Source organism: Hydra viridissima, unplaced genomic scaffold (genome assembly GCF_058129835.1).
Source record: "Hydra viridissima isolate aposymbiotic clone 2 unplaced genomic scaffold, HvirCarnegie_v1 scaffold_11, whole genome shotgun sequence".
NCBI lineage: Eukaryota > Metazoa > Cnidaria > Hydrozoa > Anthoathecata > Hydridae > Hydra > Hydra viridissima.
The window spans coordinates 1,418,258-1,424,257 of NW_028324310.1; the positions used below are offsets into that span (position 1 = coordinate 1,418,258).

Here is a 6,000-nt window from a genome sequence, read left to right on the forward strand (position 1 = left end):
ACATTAATCATTAATTATGTGGAATCATAAAAGAATAATTTTAGCACAAATTGCAGTGACCTGACTTAATCGAAGAATGGATTCATCAAAATATTATATAAGGAGATAAAAATCTTAAGCACCTTGCGGAACACGATGAAGATTTGACACTGCAAAAATTCATGCTGACATTCGTTTTTAATTTTTATTTTAATTTCAAAATAATGATTCATAATTAATGATTATAAATAAAACGTTTATGAAAGGTCTATGCTGATATCCTTCACATTTAGGTATTCTTAACAAATTCTAGGAAGAAAATTTCTGAACAATAGTAGGAACATTACTTCAGTTAAATTGAAAGGGTGATCAAATGCATTTTTGTGATTCAAAAAATGTACTAAACAAACTTTTAAGAAAAAAATCCATCGTCTTTAGATCAATTCATGATACATCTGCGGACAGATAAAAAAGGAATGCTTAAGATACGAGTTTAAGGAATTTTTGAGGATGTTATAAGAAAGAGTTTTTGAAGAAGTTTGCATTTTTGTTTTTTTAGGAAAGGATTTTAGAAGATTTTGAGAAACTCTGCTGATGAGAGAATTTTATCTCTCCGCAGATGTTTTATGCATGAAATGTTTAAAATGGCAATAAACATTTTTAAAAAAGAAACTTTATTAGAAGATTATTAATCAAAGTATTATCATAGCGTATATATATAAAAATCAAATTCACATATTTTAATTATTACAGCAGATAAAACGGAAATTATGCTTAAAAATTATTTTCACATTTTCAGCAATTTTCAATTTATAAAGAAAAAAATATAAACTCGTAAAAGTTTAAAAATTTTAAATCGTAAAAAGTTTAAAATTTTTAGCGCTCTGCGCCATAGCGCACATACTCCTACTTATCTATTTCTATAAGTTAGTTAATAAAACCTTCTCTTGTTGTTCCAGTAAGTATAATAAACATACCATCATCTTCATTAAGATGTGCTTTACCGAAAATAGTAAGCTTTTTATTAGAAGAATGTCATATTTCATCATTCACTATAAGCTGAGCAACTCTACTGACATTTTTATAATAACAATGCGGGCATACAAACAGTTAATCAACGTTTAATTAAAGTTCGCCCAAAATGTTTAGATTTAATTACGTTTTGATTTAGAACGTAAGTTATTCAAATGTTCCGTTTAAACCCTACCTCAATGTTAGTCTTAAACTCTATCTAAATGTTCGTTTTATATAAAACTTAACTAGCTCTACTTATATAAAACATTGTGAATATAAATCGTAATAAAAACAACTCAATAAAACAATCGAATTAAGTACTTAAAAGTTATCAAAAACGATCGTTGTCTAAATTTAGACAACAATTAATTTTTCTTAACTTCGACGTCAAAAAAAGTTAAGCGTTGCCTAAATACGTATAAAGGAATTAAACGTCAAAAAAATTTTGTTTATTTATTTTTAAGTTTGACGAAAATACATATAAACTCATGACAACTTAATAATCGTTATTGCCATCAAGATCGTCTTCATGGTGATCCTCGTCGTTGTTTTTACTTAAATTGATCAATCCAGCTTCTTTATCTTGAGAATTTGAAAAATGAGCATTTAAATGACTTTTTCCAGTTCCATCAATACAGAGGGGAGCCATTCTGAGATGGGAACCAATGAAAGAATGCATTTCCGTTACTGTGGACGTACAACCACGTTTCATTACACATTCTAAAAACAATTAAATCAGTATTAAAGTTTTCACTAAATGTTGGATTAAGGGTCCGAAGACTTTAGTAAGTGGATGCAAAAAATTAAATACAAAAAATCAACAGTGTACAAGACGAGCCGTGGATGGAGCACCAATAGATAAATAAAACCGTTTAAATTGCTTCACTACTTTTAAATTCTACTAATCTTTTTAGAAATATTTAAAAACTTTAATCAGATGGCTCGATGCTCTTTGAAAGCCCTGTTCAACGTATCATAGGTTTATATCACACCCTTCAAAAACTATTTTCATAGTTTTAATGTTGTTAAAGATTTGAAGTACATTAAAGAATAGAATTATTACCTGAATTTGATTTTCGTTAAACAAAAAAGTTAATAGGGGAGAACCTTAATGAATGGGACGATTATTGAATGGGACAAACTCAGATTCTTATAGAAGCATCGATGTAAGAGTATTCACATTCCTGTAACAAAGAGTGATAGAAACAAGAATTCAACTGACCGACTCATCCATCCTATTGCGCTATGACCGTAATGACATTTGATGTTGTTGTGTTTTCGAATGTAAAAAGTAGTTTTTAAAAATGTTTTTGTTTTTCTTACTTTGCAGCAATTTTTGAAGTTATGGAAAATAAAATTCCATGTTTAAATAGATAGCAGTCTCTAGTACTACAGTGTGTAAAACATTCAAGCTTAAATAATGGTGTTTTTGGTGTGACTTATTATTTTTGGATAAAGTGATGCGCATATTGAATGGCAGAGGATCCAAAATCGAGAAAAAACGGAATCGAGAAAAATCGAGAAAAAACTCCGTCGGAGTCGAGAAAAAATCGGAGCTTTGATAAAACTTTGTTATAAATTAAAAAATTAAACTATCTAGTTGATAATTAAACATTGTTCTTATATTTAATTTTTTTATTTTTATATATTTCGATTTATAATTTATTATAAATTTTTAAAAAAATTATATTTTTATATTCCTTAGTACTTAAATATTTTTCTTATCGTAATCTTTTAACGAACAAGTTTTATCTAATAAATGGCTTTCTAATCGGCATCGGTTAGGAAGAAGGCGTGAACTTTCAGTTAAATGCCCTTCCGTTGTGCTCTGTAATAAAGACTTCTTGGGGTACCTATAGAAAAAACTAAAAAAAAAATATTAAAAAAGTATTTATTTTGAAGATCTTTTAAAATATTATTTTAAAAAGATGAAAACATTTATCATTTCATCAGAAAGTGAACTACGAAACTTTGTGACAAATCTGGAAGAGGAGGAGAAAACTCTTTCTGCTTCCGAGGAAATTGCTTGAATTCTGTGGATGGCTAGTTCAAATTTCAAAACTGCTTCTGATTTCACACCAGTTACTTCGTATTCTTTTAACTGATCGGTGAAGGTCTTGACTTTTGTTGGCATTTTAGCTGTTGATTGATTTTGATATAAAACTTCTTGAATTTCGACAAAAAAGATCTCGATTGTGATAGTTCTTCTTGTTTGCTTTTAGCGCGATCATCAGATTTTGTTTGGAGACTATTTTCTTTTGTTGCAAATAGTTGATCAAATAATTTTGCAGCATAAACTTGAATATCTTTATTGGAAGCGTAAAAAAATGTGTGGTTTTTATTTTTAAAAAAATGGGGATAGTGCAAGTAACCACTTAATGATACGAACATAATGTTTTTACGATTTTCGTATCTGGAGATTAACGTCTCTGCAAAATTAGAACTGATGTCAGTTTTTACAACCTTCAATTTCCTTACTAACGTTTCCATAATGATGTCACACTCCAAAATTTTTGTACTTGGTTTTTCCAATCGAACTGCAGCGTCAGCAATGACTTCCAATAAGTCAGACAGCGATTTTAAGAAATCCAAGTCAATATCATCTAACATGTTTAAGCAGTTTAGTTCTTCGAGTGTTTTTTTACAGCTTCTAAGCAGTCCAAAAATCTTAATTAGTATTCGAAGTTTCTGTAGACTTTTTTCGATATTTTCTTCATATTCAATCTCATTCTCCGAATAGTCAATAAGAAACTCTCCTTCAGTCTCTCCATCAGTTTCTGTTTCTGTTTCAATATCCGATTCAGTTTTTTTGTTCACAATTTCGCGACAACCTTTTTTAGCGTATAGCAAATCACAAACACTCAAATGAATTGAATGATTCTGGCAGATTTGATGTGGAAACTTAAACATGGTACCCAATATCACCATCCAGCTACAGCCATCCGTAGTTTTACCTACAATATCTTCATCATCTATACCGAATTCTTTTAATTTTTGCATTATTAAAATGTTTAATGTTTCGGCAGAACTAGGAGACGGCAATTTCACCATTCTTAACCAATATGTTCGGTCGTGATGAACATTTAAATTGTAGTATCTTCTACCTCAATTGCTTCACCATTCGTCACCTGTGAGTCCAAGTTTTTCTCCTTTTGCTTTCAATGCAGCCAATTCAGCGATCATTAAACATTTGGCTTCAGCATGAAACCTCTTAATTTTTTCTGAAATTGTGGACGCTGACTTGGGCAAACTATGCCCATAATTTTCAAAAAGCATTCTTAGTGTTTCAGATTGAGTTATGGACCTAATCAAGTATCCATCAAGAGCTGTCAACTTGGCAAGAAGATAGTTTAACGATATCTTAGTCAAAACTGGTCTGGAACTGGATGGTTTTAAATCTATTTTCTCGCAAATTTTGATGTGACCAATTAGGCCGTTTGTGCTGCTTCGTGGACAAGCGATTCTTTTATGGCATTTTTTGCTATCTCCGTATTTCTTATCATTTACTACAACTTTATCAAAGTATTTCCACGCTTCCGAAACCATTTTTCTCTATAAAATAATATTAGACTTAAGGTGGAGCAAATTATTTTGATCATACGATATACGACATTATTGTAAAAAAAAAAAGGATTATATCTTTAAAACTTACCTCGTTATTTTAAGACCAGTTTTTGTATATATTGTAAATAATGATCTTGACTTTTTTTTTGTAAAGGTAAACTACTAAATAGTTAAAATACATTAACTAATATCACACACGCATAATATTTTAAAAGTTACTGTTTACAATATCTTTGCTTAAAAATTAAAAAATTCTTGCTTTTTGACAAAAAAAGATATATTATTATGCATTACATTTTATTATACCGCAATTGATTTTTGTGGATTTAAAAACTTCTATCATTATAAAGATACTATTATAATCAAAAGAGTTTCTGAAATAGTACAATGGAAAAGTACGAGTATGTTCTATTATATGGTTTTAATAGAATAAGCTTTTTTTTTGAGGTTTTTTCCACCACCACCACCCGTCCCACTGTGCATTACTATATGCTTTGCGATGTAAATTTGTGTTGATATTGAACATAGAGAACACTTATATTTTGAAAACAACATGAACTATTGTAAAAGCAGCGTAGAAATAAAATAAGAATTTAATTATTTTACGAGTAAAAATTGATATTTTCTAAAAACCTCGTCGAAGTTCTGTATGTGTATATGGGCGTGCATATATATATGTAAATATATATATGTAAATATATATATATATATATATATATATATATATATATATATATATATATATATATATATATATATATATATATATATATATATAGAATTCGTTTTGTAATGGTCAGCAAAAGTTAAATTCTTGTTTGCTTCCTGAAGAAAAAATATGCAAAGCCAATGAGATAGTGAACTCAAGCAGAGCTCATGGAGAAATATTTTTGGGGCTGCTCAACGGCCGGACTGAAAAGAAGATAAAATCTGCTGTCGCTTTTGCTGGTAATTGTAGCCTAAGTTCTAAAGTAATATATTCTAACCTAAATTAGTTGATAAACAAAAAAAATAGTAATTTTTGATGTTATTGAACTTTTTATTCCGTTAAAATGAGGTTTTTCCATTACTAAGGAGCTCAAATTTTTTTTTTGCGTTAGGACCTGATTAATACCAAGTGTTTGGCTAGATTAATTTTGCCATTGAGCCTAGAGGATACCAAGGCATTTAAGGACTTCATAAGCGTTGCTTATCCAAAAAGCAACGTTAAGCACTCCTTGGCCAATCCACGTTTCAAGTAAATTAGTTATAAATTTTAATTGAAAATACTGCAATGAGGATTTCTTACATTCTATTACCAAAATGTTCATTTCAGAATTTTTACTTAAAAATGCTCTTATTTGGTTTTCTTATATTTTACTTCCACAAAATTAATTTCCGAAGTTTTACCGAAAAATACTTTAATTCGGATATTTTACTTTTCCGCTTAATTTTATTTTAATG

The 6,000-nt window shown here is 29.2% G+C and overlaps 1 pseudogene; it reads right to left on the minus strand.

The window, feature by feature from the left end:
- Positions 1 to 3,665: 3,665 nt before the first annotated feature.
- On the minus strand, positions 3,666 to 4,539 carry LOC149881624 (uncharacterized; annotated as a pseudogene).
- Positions 4,540 to 6,000: the final 1,461 nt, after the last annotated feature.